Here is a 17,470-nt window from a genome sequence, read left to right as displayed (position 1 = left end):
TTCCCTTCTCTTATCCTGCTTAACCAGTGATCCCACCTGAAGCCAGCGGTTCCACACGTATATCTACTAATCCTGTGCTTTTGGCCCATCAACAATTTCAGTCCGGCAATAACCTCCCACCTCCTGCATCCACAGTTTTTCCTTTTCTTCTTCTTTTTTTATTTTATTTGTCTTTTTAGAGCCACACCCAAGGCATATGGAGGTTCCCAGGCTAGGGGTCTAATTGGAACTGTAGCCACCTGCCTTCACCACAGCAATGTGGGATCCAAGCCATGTCTGCAACCTACACCACAGCTCGAAGCAAGGCCGGATCCTTAACCCACTGAGCGAGGCCAGGGATTGAACCCACAACCTCGTGGTTCCTACTCAGATTCATTAACCACTGAGCCACCATGGAAACTCCTTTCCTTTTCTTCATTCCCATCCACATACCAGGAGGATATAAACTCTCTGTGTTCTTGTTCCTCTCAACTAATATCACATTTTCCATTTTTTAATTGCCATTGTCCATCACAAATTGTCTCCACTTTGTCTCTTCATATTTTCAACTCAATTCACTCCATTTCTGGCATTTACACCTGTCAAGATCCAATAATAACCTCTGTCTTGCCAAATCCAGGGGTCATGTCTCAGTTCTCATCTTGCTTGTCCTCTAAATAGCATTTGAATTGATCTTCTTCCCTTCAACATTTCTTCACTTGGCTTGCAGAGCAAATCTCTTCCCTGCTTCTCCTGTTTCATTGACCACTGCTTCTAAGACTGTTAAATGGAGCATGCCAGGGCTCAGTCCTTGGCCTTTTTTTAATTTATGCATAATTATTTATGTTCATTTCCTGGATGCTTGAGTCCCATGGCCTTAAATACCATTTATATACTGAAGCCTCCCAATTTATCTCTCTAGCCCTAACCCTCAGCTCCAGGCTCATCTCCCAGCTATTTGCAAACTCCTCGTATATGACTGGTACAGCTACTTGGTATCTCCAACTTCAATTCTTTTTTTTTTTTTTTTTTTTTTTTTTTGTCTTTTTGCCTTTTCTAGGGCCACACCCGCGGCATATGGAGGTTCCCATGGTAGGGGTCTAATCGGAGCTGTAGCCTGGCCTACACCAGAGCCAGAACAACAATGGATCCGAGGCATGTCTGCAACCTACACCACAGTTCACGGCAACGCCAGATCCTTAACCCACTGAGCAAGGCCAGGGGATCAAACCTGCAACCTCATGGTTCCTAGTTGGATTTGTTAACCACTGTGCCACGACGGGAACTTCCAATTCTTGATTTCTTTCTCCAAACTTGCTCCTTTCCCTGTGTCCCCCTTCTCACTATTTTTTTTTTTTTACATTTTATATTATATATATATATATATATATTTTTTTTTTTTTTTGTCTTTTTGCCTTTTCTAGGGCCACTCCCATGGCATATGGAGGTTTCCAGGCTAGGGGTCTAATCGGAGCTGTAGCCACTGGCCTACACCAGAGCCACAGCAACGAGGGATCTGAGCTGCGTCTGCAACCTATACCACAGCTCACAGAAACGCCGGATCCTTAATCCACTGAGCAAGGCCAGGGATCGAACCCACAACCTCATGGTTCCTAGTTGGATTCATTAACCACTGTGCCACGACAGGAACTCCTATTTTATATTTTTGTAATGATTTTTATTTTTTACGTTATAGCTGATTTACAGTGTTCTATCAATTTTCTACTGCACAGCAAGGTGACCCACTCACACATACATGTCTACATTCTTTTATCTCATATTATCATGCTCCATCACAAGTGACCAGACATAGTTCCCATTGTTACACCGCAGGATCCCATTGCTTATCCATTCCAAACCCCTTCTCAATATTTACCACTCACCTATGACCCCATTGATCTGAGAGTCATCCTAGACTCCTTCCTAAATTCCCTCATATTCAGTCCATCAGCAAATACTGTCAGCTTTATCATCATACTATATCCAGGATTCAGTGAAATCTCACCACCTCCATTGTTACCCCTCAAGTCCAAGCTATCATCTCTAGTCTTTTGCAATATTCCTCTAACAAAAATCCCTTGTTCAATTCTTGCCCTCCCCAAACTCACCTTTACATGGAATCCAGGATGTTCTTTTTAATTAGTTCATGTCATTCATCAGAGTAAAGCCCTACAATGGCTTCCTGGTGCCTTTTGAATACAAGCACAGTCTTTACCCATGTATAAGAGGCCCCCAAAGCCCTGGCCCACCTGTGAAACTCTCCCACCCCCCTCATTCTGATTTAGCAAATTGGACTTCCTTCTTCGTCTTCTTCTTTTTTTTTTTTTTTTGCTTTTGCTCTTTTTTTTTTTTTTTTTTTTTTGGTCTTTGTGTGTTTTCTCAGGCTGCAACTGCAGCATATGGAGTTTCCCAGGCTAGGGGGTCTAATCAGAGCTATAGCCGCTGGCCTACACCACAGCCACAGCAACGCAGGATCCGACCCGAGTCTGCGACCTACGCTGCAGTTCACAGCAATGCCAGATCCTTAACCCACTGATCAAAGCCAGGGATCGAACCCACAACCTCATGGTTCTTAGTCAGATTCGTTAACCACTGAGCCACAGTGGGAACTCCAAGGACTTCCTTTTTCTTTGAACATGCCAAACTTGTTCCACTCATGGGGGAAAATACAGCTTATGGAGAATCTTGCTCTTAGGATGATAAAGACCTAGCAGTGTTCTGGTTATTTAAGCATGTTGGGGCTCAGATGGATCTATGAGTTGAATCAAATTGCATTTGTAATCATATATATATTTGGGGATTGATTGTTGATGAGGCAGTGAACCCCACAGACATGTCAGAAAGCCTATAATCATTTGGTGCCTTGGCTGTTACAGATGCTAGTATCGCTTTAGGCAGGACTGCCTTGATTTGGATTACTTATGTCACAATGTACTTCTTTTTTCCCAATGGGATGTGAGATGGAAGATACTGCTTTCATGATTAATATATTAATAAGTACTCGTGAAATCTGTCTCTGGATTATTTTTTAATCAACCCAGGATTCTTCTTTTCTACTTCCTCTTCATCTCTCCTGTGGGAAAAGGCCCACCTATCTCTGTTCTACTATCTTCTCTCTTCCCTTCATTCTCATTCTCCTTTCAGAATCTGTTGGGAGAAATTGTACTTGCCTCAAACTCTAACCTAGTTCCACTGAAAGCAACCTGGGGGCAGAGACAGTGCTGTGTGGTTTGCTAGCACGTTGCTTGGCACATAAGTGGCAATAACAATAATTGTAGAATGCATGAGTGAATGGAAAATAGAAATTGCTCGGTCTGCAAACAGGAACCTAGCATTTTGTTGTTATTGTTGTTGTTAGAGCCTAATAGGGAAAAAGCCCTGATCTTTGTAGAATTCAAAATGTTTCATGTGGTCAGGAAAGATTGTCATGATAGAATGCCAAGCCAAGTTCCCTTAAAAAATTCCCTAGGTGGGGAGTTTCGGTCATGGCTCAGCAGTTATTGAACCTGACAAGTATCCATGAGGATGCAGGTTTGATCCCTGGCCTCTCTCAGTGGGTTAAGGATCCAGCATTGCTGTAAGCTGTGGTTTAGGTCAAAGACATGGCTCGGATTTGGCATGGCTGTGGCTGTGGCTGGCGGCTACAGCTCCAAATTGACCCCTAGCCTGGGAACCTCCATATGCTGCAGGTGCGGCCCTAAAAAGACCAAAAAAAAAAAAAATTTCCTAAGAGGGTGAATTACCTGCATGGTTCAGTTTACAACCATTGCAGCCATAATACTTGAGGGCTTTAGCCTTAGCCTTAGCCTTACAGGCTCTAAAAGCCAATATTGCCAACATACAAAGAATACATCAATTTCTTAGGACTGGCCTAACATTATCTCAAGTCACAATAATGATGTAAGAATCAGAATATCAATTTATTAATTTATAGTAGGCACTATAATCACCATAAGAATTGGAATATATGATGAAGTCTTTATAATCAGTTCATGCTTGAAGGTAGACCCCCATAAGAGGCTTTATCAAATAAGAAAGTTACTTGCTGCACAGGAATTGGAGATCATTACAACATAGTGATTAAGACTCAGACAGGAGTTCCTATCATGGCACAGCGGAAACGAATCTGACTAGGAACCATGAGGTTTCGGGTTTGGTCCCTGGCTCAGTGGGTTAAAGATCCGGCATTGCCTTGAGCTGTGGTGTAGGTCGCAGATGCGGCTCGGATCTGGCGTTGCTGTGGCTCTGGGCATAGGCTGGCAGCTGTAGCTCCCATTGGACTCCTAGCCTGGGAACCTCCGTATGCCATGGGTGTGGGGCTGAAAAGACCAAAAAAAAAAAAAAAAAAAAGGAAAGACTCCGACAGACTTGACTTCTGCATCTGCCACTAAGTAGCTCTGTGACCTTGGGCAAGTTACTTAAGCTCTAAACACCTTAATTTCCTCATCTGTAAAATGGAAATAATAATGGTTCCTATCAGTAGAAGATGTCTTTTAGGATGTATTCACACTGGTTCACTTCTTCTAAGAATAACCACCTTAACCCCCTCCCTCCCTCCTTCCATAAATGTGGGCCTCTCATATCCATGTTTCTTTGTTGTTTTTTTTTTAATTTTTAATTTTTTGCCTGGGCCCATGGTGTGCGGAAGTTCCTGGGCCTGGGATTAAACCTGTGCCACAGCAGTGACTACAGCCAATGCAGTGACAATGCTGGATCCTTAACCCCCTGTGCCACCAGGAAACCCCTCCATGTTTTATAGAATGACCTTATACCACTGTGAAGAATAAGGAAACCAAGCTCCCATCGTGGCACAGCAGAAACAAATCTGACTAAGAGCCATGATGTTGCGGGTTCGATTCCTGGCCTCTTGATCAATGGGCTAAGGATCTGGTGTTGCTGTGAGCAGTGGCATAGGTTGCAGATGTGGCTTGGATCCTGCCTTATTGTGGTATAGGCCGGCAGCTGTAGCTCTGATTGGACCTCTAGCCTGGGAGCCTCCATATGCCGCAGGTGTGGCCCTAAAAAGGCAAAAAAAAAAAAAAAAAAAAGAAGGAACAGAGTTTCTTTCATGGCTCAGTGAAAATGAATCTGATTGGTATCCATGAGGATGCAGGTTTGATACCTGCCCTTGCTCAGTGGGTTAAGGATCTGGTGTTGCCCTGAACCATGGTGTAGGTTGTAGACAAGGCTCCGATCTGGCATTGCTGTAGCTCTGGGGTCAGCCAGTGGCTATGGCTCTGATTCAACCCCTCTCCTGGGAACCTCCATATGCCCTGGGTGTGGCCCTAAAAATACAAAAAAAAAAAAAAAAAAAAAAAAAAGAATGAGGGAAGGACTTCTTATTTAGGCGTAGCTGATCAGATTCTTTCTCTTAGAAACTTGCAGTTTAGACCCAGAGATTTCTATACAATCTGGCCTGTTTTCATGAATGAAGTCCTGTAAAGTTGGGACTGGACGCTACCACCATAGAGTAATGGTGCCTGTCCCTTTGCTGCCAAAGCTAGCTGAGGCTGGCTTGCAAGACAGGGAGAGGAGAATGAAGCAGACTTGCTAAAAGAAGACAAAACTAGGACTATGGGCACCAGAGAGAGAGCCTGCGGCAGGGCCTGCTGTCTCCCTGCTCCAGATCCTTCAGAAACTTTACCTTTGGTTTTACCTTTTCTGGAGACATCTCTGTTCTCCCATAAAGCTCTTCTTCCTGCTCAAGCTAGTAAGAGTTGGTTTCTGCCATTTGCAACAAAAGAACCTTGACTAGGAATTTCCGTTGTGGCTCAGTGGTTAAAGAACCTGACTAGCATCCATGAGGATGCCCAGTGGGTTCAGGATCTGGCGTTGCCGTGAGCTGTGATGTAGGTCACGGTCACTGCTCAGATCCCACGTTGCTATGGCTGTGGCATAGGGTGGCAGCTACAGCTCCGATTGGACCTCTAGCCTGGGTATCTCCATAGGCTGCGGGTGCAGCCCTAAAAAGCCAAAAAAAAAAAAAAAAAAAAAAGAACCTTGACCAGTACAGCACTACATGGTATTTTTAAGAAATCAGTAAGCTAAGACATGTGAAACATGTGTAGACAAATTGATTCCTTCTATCGTGGTGTCCTGCCTCCAGAAGGGCTTAGATAAAGGCTGCCTGCAGTTTTCTGTGACTCTCCTATTTGTCTGCATCTGTGGATAACCATCCACGTTCTATTGGACGATTGCTTTCTATTTTTATTTATTTATTTTTTGGATGCATCTGTAGCATGTGGACGTTTCCAGGCCAGGGATCAAACCTGAGCCATAACGCTGAGTCCTTCACAGCTAGGCCACCAGGGAACTCCCTAAACTCTTGTCTTTTAGATAAGATAGCATGTTTTATCTTCTTCAGACAAGTCTTCTAGGGCTGGGTGCCATTCTCTTTATGGTGACTTCAGACTTCTCTTTGATGCATCATGTGTTGGTTTTCCAGTGAACCCCAACAAGACCTTTAGACTTTTCTCATTTCCAAATTCCTTGAAGACATCTCCATGCAGTCTCCAAACACTGGCAATAGTTTGTGGCCCGCTTGACTTGTCTGTTCATGGGTATTGACTAAGCTAAGAGGTTTTTGTTTTGTTTTGGTTTGGTTTTTTTTTTTTTTTTTTTTTTTTTTTTTTTTTTTTTTTTTTGTCTTTTGTCTTTTTGTCTTTTGTTGTTGTTGTTGCTATTTCTTGGGCCGCTCCCGCGGCATATGGAGGTTCCCAGGCTAGGGGTCTAATCGGAGCTGCAGCCACCGGCCTACGCCAGAGCCACAGCAACGCGGGATCCAAGCCGCGTCTGCAACCTACACCACAGCACGGCAACGCCGGATCGTTAACCCACTGAGCAAGGGCAGGGATCGAACCCGCAACCTCATGGTTCCTAGTCGGATTCGTTAACCACTGCGCCACGACGGGAACTCCTGGTTTGGTTTTTTTTGTCTTTTCTAGGGCCGCTCCCACGGCATATGGAAATTCCAGGCTAGGGGTCCAGTCAGAGCTGTAGCCGCCGGCCTATGCCAGAGCCACAGCAATGTGGGATCTGAGCCACGTCTGCAACCTACACTACAGCTCACGGCAACGCCAGATCCTTAACCCATTGAGCAAGGCCAGGGATCGAACCTGCAACCTCATGGTTTCTAGTCTGATTCCTTAACCACTGCACCACAACGGGAACTCCTAAGCTAAGAGGTTTTAGCCACTCTGTTGTCTGTCTTATTTTTTCCTTCTTCAGATTTGTTTGTAGGTTTCTTAGGGCAATTCATAGGGGCTGTAGCCAGGCTTCTGTAGTTCAGGTGCTCTCAATGCCATCACAATTAAACACAGCTCTCTTGATTTCTCTGTTAACTGTCTTGGACCCACTCTTCTGAGATCTTTCTCTGTGATGTAGGCAAGGACCATGAAGGAATCTAGGGAATAGCATATAGACCAGTTTGATCCACAGATTAGAGAAGAGTGGGAGATGGTGCTAGAAAAATAGGTTGGGGAGTTCCCATCTTGGCGCAGTGGTTAATGAATCGACTAGGAACCGTGAGGTTGCGGGTTCCATCCCTGCCCTTGCTCAGTGGGTTAACGATCCGGTGTTGCCGTGAGCTGTGGTGTAGGTTGCAGACGCGGTTTGGATCCCAAGTTGCTATGGCTCTGGCATAGGCCGGCAGCTACGGCTCCGATTTGACCCCTAGCCTGGGAACCTCCATATGCCGTGGGAGCGGCCCAAGAAATGGCAAAAAGACAAAAAAAAAAAAAAAAAAAGAAAAAGAAAAAAAAATAGGTTGGGTCTGTAATGGGATTGCCATTAAAAACAACCATGTGGACTCGCTGAGGTTGGCAGAATCTCCATGTCAGGAAAGCAGTGAACTTGAAGGCCAGGTGCTTTCTCTGTTGCCATCACTCAACAATGACTGCTGGCTGCATGATGCTGGGCAGGGGGAGCTCTCTCGTGAGCGCCGCCACTTCAGACTTGCTATTTCCACCATTTTTACTGCTTTTACCGAAGGTTCTTCGGTCACAGGTTCTCCAGTGTGAAGGACACTTTTGATGTCAGTGCCATTTTGGAGGCCAGAACAAATTGTTTTCTTTCTTGCATGAAAATTACCAGACTGGGAGTTCCTGTTGTGGCTCAGCGGGTTACAAACCCACTGGTATCCCTTTCCTTGAGGACATGGGTTCAATTCCTGGCCTCACTCAGTGGGTTAAGGATCTGGCGTTGCTGTGAGCTGTGGTGTAGGTTGTAGTCACAGCTCGGATCGGTTTTGCTGTGACTGTGGGGTAGGCCAGCAGCTGTAGCTCTGATTCTGACTTCTAGCCTGGGAACTTCCATATGCTGCAAGTGTGGCCCTAAAAAGCAAAAAAAAAAAAAAGCAAAAAAAAAAGCAAAAAAAGAAAGAAAAAAAAGAAAGAAAAAAGAAAAATACCAGGCTGACATCGTGACATCGTACAGATTGAAAATGTTCACATAATAGGACTTCTATAAATAGATTCAAAATAGTAGATTGTGTTGAGTGGGGTTTCATAGCAGCCATCAGATATCCACATATGGTGTCTAAAACCTGTTTTATTGAAAATGGAACCTGCTAAAGTGTTGGCACATGGAGAGTTGAGGATTTTCTTTTTCTTTTCTTTATTTTTTGCTTTTTAGGGCCACACCTGTGGCAGTTCCTAGGCTAGGGGTCAAATCGGAGCTACAGCGGCTGGCCTATGCCACAGCCACAGCAACACAGGATCTGAGCCGTATCTGCAACCTACACCATAGCTCATGGCAACACCAGATCCTTAACCCATTGAGTGAGGCTAGGGATCGAACCCGAAACCTCATGGTTCCTAGTCGGATTCATTTCTGCTTCGACGCAATGGGAACTGCTATTTATTTTTTTCTTTTTGACTGCCCGACAGCACATGGAGTTCTTGGGCCATGGGTCATATCCAAGCCATAGTTGTGACCTATGCTGCAGCTGTGACAATGCTAGTTCTTTACCCACTGTGCCTGGCCAGGGGGTGAACATTTATCCCAGCCATCCCGAGATGCCACCAATCCAGTTGTGCCCCAGTAGGAACTCCAAAGCCATTTTTAAATGTATCAGTATGACTGACCAAATTAGCTATTTCATTTTGCTATAGAAGACCTCACAGGAATATGTACTCATAAACATTTATATTTTATTATTCTAATTGGCTAGCAGGATTACTTACATCTATGTATCTTTATGTGGTTTTTGCTGTATCTAGTAACTACTTGGAAAATAGGCAAGTAAAGCTAAATTTCGAAGATAACCTTGGAAATAGATAATGGAATAGAGCCAAGCCAAGGCTATGGTTCCACAGAGCCTGCTTTTTCATATCTTTCTCTCTCCTCACTCTTTCCTGGGATTTTTACCTGATGTCATTCTTTTTTAAAAAAAAGAAAAAAAATCAGGTAGTGCTTCCATCTGTAGCAAATTGTGGTATGTGTACCGAAAGTTCTCTTTGCTTTGGAAAGAGTAATCAGCTTTGATTTTAATCAAATTTATTTTTTTTAATTTTGTCTTTTGGTCCTTTTAAGGGCTGCACCCATGGCAGATGGAGGTTCACAGGTTAGGGGTCTAATCAGAGCTGTAGCTGCAAGCCTACGCCAAAGCCACAGTGTCGAGGGATCCGAGCCGTGTCTGCGACCTACACCACAGCTCACAGCAACGCTGGATCCTTAACCCACTGAGCAAGGCCAGGGATCAAACCTGCAACCTCATGGTTCCTAGTCGGATTCGTTAACCACTGAGTCACAACAGGAACTCCAGGTTCTTCCTGAACTTTTTATGTACTAAGTTACAAAGGCGGGAGTTCCCCTTGTGGCTCAGCAGGTTAAGAACCCAACATAGTGTCTGTGAGGATGCAGTTCAATTGCTGGCCTCACTCAGTGGGTTAAGGATCCAGCATTGCCACAAGCTGCATTGTAGTTCACAGATGCAACTCAAGTCTGGCTTTGCTATGACTGTGGTATAGGCCAGAAGCTGCAGCTCCGATTCAACCCCTAACGTGTGAATGTCCATATGCCACAGGTGTGACCATAAAAAGGAAAAAAAAGTTACAAGGGCACAAACAGTTGAACTGCCCTAAGAAAGTGATTATGTAACTGGCAAAAGTGGGTGCCATTGGATGCAACCAAAAGAGATAGACTTCTTTTACCTGACTGCTGGCAAAAAAAAATACATATATATATATTTATATATATTGCAACCACTTAAGAAGTGATTATTGTCTTAAATGCTGGCATCAGAATTCTTAGGGAGAATTTCAAACTGTCTTTGTTTTGCAAGAATGTCTCAATAAAAGATTGAAATCCTGAGGTCTTGGTCATTAGCTGGTGACAAAGCTTTACAGAGGAGTCAAAATTGCTTTGTTTGGGAATTTGCTGGATAGGAGGAGAGAAATTCTTAGCTACTGAGAGAATGTTGAGAAGAAGACAGAGGAGGGAAACGGCCGTGCTAAGAGGGCGAGCCTGACCCAGGGATCATGGCAGAAGACCATGAAAAACCACTGCTGGTAGGTGGTAGAAAGGGCTCTAAAGAAATGTATAATCAGGAGTTCCCATTGTGGTGCAGTGGTTAATGACTAGGAACCATGAAGTTGCGGGTTTGATCCCTGGCCTTGCTCAGTGGGTTAAGGATCTGGTGTTGCCGTGAGCTGTGGTGTAGGTTGCAGACACGGCTTGGATCCCACGTTGCTGTGGCTGTGGTGTAGGCCGGTGACTACAGCTCCGATTAGACCCCTAGCCTGGGAACCTCCATATGCCATGGGAGCGGCTCAAGAAAAAAGACGAGAAGAAAAAAAAAGAAGTGTATAATCAAATACTACTTTGAACTGTTTGCGAGGCTGTGCCTGATGGGACCGCTTACTTCCAGCTCTCCTGTGAAATCTACCACTCTCACAATGTTTCCATACTTTGTTGGTTTTCTTGATATTGAAAAAGTTGAGAAGTGAGCCTTTGAGGTCAAAGAATGAACCTGGATATAAATGTGATAACAGAATTCTCCATCTCATACCTTCTCCCTGGTAATTCAGAGTCCTTGGAAGGTTTTTGGGTGAGTAAAATGTGTTCAGGCTGATTTTCTAAATCTTTTTTTTTTTTTTTTTTTTTTTTTGTCTTTTTGCCATTTTCTTGGGCTGCTCCCGCAGCATATGGAGGTTCCCAGGCTAGGGGTCGATTCTGAGCTGTAGCCACTGGCCTACACCACTGAGCCACGACGGGAACTCCTGATTTTCTAAATCTTAAGGAGTGAGGTGTCACCAGCAGACAACTCGATTTTACAGAAGGGAGTGTATTTGTTTCCTTAGTGTAGGCTTGGGAGATACAAAACAGGATGCCCAGTTAGATTTGAATTTAAGATAAACAGAAGGGGGGCTTTTTAAAGTCTAAGTAATGACCAAACATTGCCTTGGTTTCTGTAGCAATGCGTGTTCTTACAAGGGCAGTCACCTCCTTGCATTTGGGGGCCCATCGCCAGTGAAAAATACAAACAAACTCTTGGGGAAGAGACTGGGGTCTGAGCCCAGGCTATGGTCCCCTAGAACACACTTGCTTCATTTCTTTCTGCCCCCCACCCCTTTCCTTCTCACTCTTACTTTTTCTTCTCCTACAATTCCTTTCTGTTGATTCTGTAAACTGGAGGCAACTGGGGCTTCACTAAGGGCTGAATTGATACACAGCCTGTAGTTAAGTCTCCACCCTAAAGGGAAGGGAATAATGCCTGCTTATGGAGTTGTTCTGAAATTCAACTTGTTAATACATATAAAGTATTAAGAATATACTGGCATAGGAGTTCCCATCATGGCTCAGTGGTTAACGAATCCAACTAGTATCCATGAGGTTGCAGCTTCCATCCCTGGCCTCCCTTAGTGGGTTACTGATCTGGTGTTGCCGTGAGCTCTGGTGTAGGTTGCAGGCACGGCTTGGATCCCGTGTTGCTGTGGTGTACACTGGAAGCTGTAGCTCCGACTCGACCCCTAGCCTAAGAACCTCCACTGTGGGTGTGGCCCTAAAAATACAAAAGACAAAAAAAAAAAAAAAAGAAGAAGAAGAACATACTGGCATAGATAAAATACTAATGTTTGCCTCTAGGGCCTACAGTCTAAGATCTAGAAGGCTTTGACTCTTGTAGGCATCACAGTTCCCCCTCGCTGATGCATTTTCCACCTGATAGCTAGTGATCTTTTCAAAATGCAGCTCTAACCAGGTCATGGCTTTGACTTAAAGCTATCAAGACTTTCTAGGACTGTGAATAAAGACCTACTCAGCCCTGAATGCTTTTCCTGTCACCCATGTCTCCAATTTAACTCCTTGTCTCCCTTTCTTTCACTTTGTACTTGCCAGGCCCACAGATTTTTCGGTGCTGTCAAGGTGCCCTACCTACTATGCCTGCTGCCTGAAATATTTTCGTTCTTTCCACCCCCACTTGGCCATGTCAGTTGTTATTCATTTTCCAGTCCTTGTCAAAAGTGAAGCCTTCCCTGACCTCCTAGTCTAGATTACTAGTCATAGCTTAGAGTACCCTGTACTTTTCCTTCGTAACCACTAATTACAGTTTCTAATTATATATTTTTGCGGTTATTCTATCATAAGCTCCATGAGGACAGGGACCATATCTATCTTGTTAGCCATTCTAGTCCCCAGGCCTTGCATAGTACCTGACCCTTACTAAGTACTCAACCAAAAACATTTTTAAAAAAAATGAATTAATGTTCTGTTAGACCAGGAGTCAGCAGTACTGCCCACAGGCAGACCTGGCCCAGTACCTCTTTTTACATGGCCTGCAAGCCAAGCGTGGTGTTTATATTTGTAAATGACTGGGGGGAAAGAAAGAATGATATATATTGACTCATGAAAATTAAATAAAATTCCATTTCATGGAGTTCCTGTTGTGGCATAGTGGAAACAAATCCAACTAGTATCCATGAGGATGTGGGTTTGGTCCCTGGCCTTGCTTAGTTGGGTCAAGGATCTGGCTTTGCCTTGAGCCATGGCGTAGGTCACAGATGAGGCTCAGATTGCCGGTTGCTGTAGCTGTGGTGTTGGTCGGCAGCTGCAGCTCTGATTCGACCCCATAGCCTGGGAACTTCCAAATACTGAGGGTGTGGCCCTAAAAAGAAAAAAAAATTTTTTTCAATTTCCATTTCAGTGTCCATAAATAAAGTTGTATTGATACATAGCCCTGTGTATTCATTTATTCTCTATGGCCACTTTAAGTTTTTATTGAAGTAAGTTTATTGAATTTACAGGGTTATGAACTAGGGCCACTTTTGTGCTACAGCAACCAGAGTTGAGCAGTTGTGACAGAGCCCATATGGCCCTCAAAGCCAAAAATATTTCCTATCTGGCCCTTTACAGAAAAATTTTGCTGCCCTTTTAAACAATAGTAATTCTGGGCTCTGGAGCACTTTGTGTTCAAAATCACCTGCAGGTGGCTTTTCTCAATTGTTAACAGTTTGCTTCTGTTGCTGAAACAAGTGATCTATTTATTTTGCTAAGTTGGAAGGATTTATTAAAGAGACTTTCCTTTGTCCTTTGTTTTTCTGCTTTTCTATCAACAGACAGAAGCCCCCAAAGGCGGTCAGTCATATGGTAAACTCCTTTGCCAGTGTTATGATCATGTAACTTTCCTCCCCATCAGATTTCTCAGATTTTTAGGATAATTCATGAATTCCTTTCCCAAATCAGATAATGAGTTGATAGGTGGTAGCAATGAATTTAAATAGGGTGTTTGCATTGTAGCATGGCTTTCCTTCAACTCCTAAACTGGGAATGGATTAAGAACCACTTTCTCTTTTCTTATATCCCTTTCCAGTTACAAATTCATACTTACCAGAGCAACACTTTAAAACACACATTAAAATAAAATAAGATACACATTAAAATCTAACAAGGTTTTAAGATAGTTTCGAAGTGATTTCACCGTAATACTTGGTACTCATCCAACAGGGACAGATGAACTGTTCATTCCTTTAAAATTTTTAATTTAAAAATCTAATCTGAAAAATAACCATTGTTTATGATGTTGGCTGCTAATTTTTTTTTTTTTTTTTTTTTTTTAAGGGCTGCACCTGTGGTATATGGAGGTTTCCAAGCTAGGGGTCTAACAGGAGCTGTAGCTGCCGGCCTACACCACAGACACAGCAATTGGGGATCTGAGCTGGGTCTGTGATCTATACCGCAACTTCAGATCCTTAACCTGCTGAGTGAGGCCAGGGATCAAACCTGCTTCCTCATAGATTATAGCCAGATTTGTTTCTGCAGAGCCATGATGGGAACTCCCTTAGCTACTAAATTTAAAGATACTTTTAGTAATAGAGTAGATAAAGAGGATTTTACGGACTATAGGTGTCTTTCTTTTTATCATGCCTTTTACTTATGAGAAGTTGTAAGTGGAGGTAGATCTCAGTAGAATAGTATTCTGAAAATCTCCTCAGAGTAATTCACTTATGAGGTCAATATTTTTTTTTTCTTCCTTTTTCGGCCCCATGCACAGTGTATGGACGTTCCAGGGACTGAATCCAAGCCGAATTTGCAGCCTATGCCACAGCTGCAGCAATGCAGATCCTTAACCCATTTGGTGGGGCCGGGGATCAAACAGGCAACCCCACAGAGACAAGTAGGATCAATAACCCACTGCACCACAGCAGGAACTCCTAAAATTAGTATTTCATCCTTGATTTGTCTTTTCTTTGAATTCACATTTTCACACAATGAATCTGTTTAGAATGGAAGTCTCCTTGTAATAATAAAAGGAAAGAAAAACGTTGACTACTAACATACCAGCAATAAAGTATTTTGGATAAAGTTAAGATCTTATTGATGAAGGCATCTCAATTAATAAAAATGCTATTAAAATGTAAAGCTCCTAAATGATCTAAAATACAGAATTTGAGGTAAGGTAAAATAAATATAATGTTTTATTAATGGAAGATATACTCATATACATTAATTATGTAGTCCATGAAACAAGAAATCAATTATTTGACCCAGCTTGGAAGGTGTTATTTCTAGACTTACTGTGACATCAGATTTCTTCTGTAGGATGCTTAGCCACTATGAACTATCTCATCATAAAGAATTTATATCCTTTTGGGTTGCATGATTTAAAAAAGCATTTTATATATAAATAAATATATATTTTCATATATATATTTGTATTGCTATGACACAAACATGTCTCCATGTGCATTAATACAGCTCATATTATCATTATGGGTAACTGTGACACAGGATAGACACTGTGCTATTTATTTTTTAATTTATTTTTAAATTTGTTTTTTATTGTTATTTCCCCCAATACACTTTTTGTTCCCCACTGTACAACATGGGGACCCAGTTACACATACATGTATACGTAGTTTTTTCTCCCAGTGTCGTGCTGCATTGTATCCAGACATAATTTTCAGTGCTATACTGTGCATTTTATTGATGGTTATCTGGCACTTAATCTAAATTTTTGGAAGCTCAAAAATATATTTAAATTTTCTAATATTTTTAAATATATTAAAAATTTTTAAAAAGAGCACTTGAATTTTTATTGTTTGACCACTGACAAACAAGGGGAAACTTTCTTAGGACTAAACAATGGTTTTCATTTTTAAAAATATTTATTTATTTATTTATTTTTGCTTTATACGGCCGCACCTGAGGCATATGGAGGTTCCCAGGCTAGAGGTCAAATCGGAGCTACAGCTGCCAACCTGTTACACAGCCACAGCAATGCCAGAACCAAGCCCTGTCTGTGACCTCCACCACAGCTCACAGCAACGCCAGATCCTTAACCCACTGAGTGAGGCCAGGGATTGAGCCTGCGACCTCATGGTTCCTGGTAGGATTCATTTCCACTGCACCACAATGGGAACTCCCTAAACAATGGTTTTTTAAGAGGGGTAAACTTCCCAAAAGGAAAGGAGGGAAACTCTGTAAGATATGGCAGATGTGAAAAAGGAATTCAAGAATCATTTTGCAAGGACCTCCATAAATAGTAAGAGTTTCTTTACAAATATTCTGGAAGGAAGCTACCAAGTCAATTTAGTGATGCTCTAATATTTACTCATGGGTAGCGTGAAAATTAACAAAAAGTCAAATAGCTTCTCCTTCCCATAGAAAACATTATGGAGGGGAGACCAAAAAGAAAAAAACCATTATGGATGGGAAAAAATCTTGCACTAGTCCTTTCTAAGCCTCCCCCCCCCCCCCCCCGCTTTGGCTAGGCCCTTGGCATGTGGAAGTTTTCCAGTCAGGGATTAAACCTGCACCATAGCAGTAACCTGAGCCACTGCAGTGACAAGGTTGGATCCTTAACCTGTGAGGCCACCAGGGAGCTCCTCTAAGCAATTCTTTAAAAATAGATGAAAGAAGCATCAGATCAAGTATGTGAAGTACAATGAGTATTCTAGACTCGGTTGGAGGTTTGTATAACTTCTTTTTTTTTTTTTTTTTTTTTTTTTTTTGTCTTTTCTAGGGCTACACCTGTGGCATATGGAGCTTCCCAGGCTAGGGGTCAAATCAGAGCTACAGCTGCTGGCCTACACCACAGCCACAGCATCATGGGATCTGAGCTGCATCTGTGACCTACACCACAGCTCACGGCAACACTGGATCCTCAACCCACTGAGCAAGGGCAGGGATCGAACCCGCAACCTCATGGTTCCTAGTCGGATTTGTTAACCACTGCACCACAACGGGCATCCTATATAACTTCTTTACATTGTCAAATTTATTTAGAGAACTTTCATTCTGAAGTTATTTTGGTTTTCAGATTAATGGGGAGAAGAGAGGATTTATTTGTATTTATTTGTGTGCCTTTATTTCGCAAAACAAAAAAATTGTTAAGCCTGTGTCAGTTCCCAGAAATTCCTTGCAAATTTTTCCAGTCCCTGAAATAAAAAGGTCTGGGATCCGGTGATCTAAACTAATTGATAAGATAGATTTGTAATAAAATATTAAGTAATTAGAATACTCCTAGAATAATGCTCTGGTTAATAAGATTTTCACACTCTAGATTAACTTTTTTGTCTCAGCCTTTCTCCTTCAATTTGGCATGCATATATTGAAAAACTTTGGTTAGCTCAGACCTCGTCCTAAGTGACACTCACATAAAGATGTATAAGCATGGATTTTGCTCTTTGGAAACAAACCAGATTAGTGCAAGAGACAGAAAAAAACTTTTTTTTTTTTTTTTTGTCTTTTCTAGGGCCAAACCTGCAGCATATGGAGGTTCCCAGGCTAGGGGTCGAATCGGAGCTGTAGCCACCGGCCTACACCAGAGCCACAGCAACACGGGATCCGAGCCATGTCTGCAACCTACACCACAGCTCACGGCAACACCAGATCCTTAACCCACTGAGCAAGGCCAGGGATTGAACCCACAACCTCAGGGTGCTTAGTCGGATTCATTAACCACTGCACCACGATGGGACCTCTGAGATTTCACCTTTAAAAGAGTTGGGCAAAGATCTATATACTAGGATGTTGAAAAGCTTTGGTCATATTG

General features: G+C 42.7%; 1 protein-coding gene across 4 annotated transcripts in view; it reads left to right on the top strand.

The window, feature by feature from the left end:
- The window catches only part of FRYL (FRY like transcription coactivator), a 351,368-nt gene that overhangs the window by 29,381 nt on the left and 304,517 nt on the right, over positions 1 to 17,470 (top strand). The window lies entirely within an intron of this gene.

This window comes from Sus scrofa, chromosome 8 (assembly GCF_054392235.1).
Source record: "Sus scrofa isolate SSC_HxYL_T2T_F1_AM1 chromosome 8, Sscrofa_HxYL_maternal_Yorkshire_Landrace_v2.0, whole genome shotgun sequence".
Classification (NCBI taxonomy): Eukaryota; Metazoa; Chordata; class Mammalia; order Artiodactyla; family Suidae; genus Sus; species Sus scrofa.
This window is presented reverse-complemented; position numbering and strand designations above follow the sequence as displayed.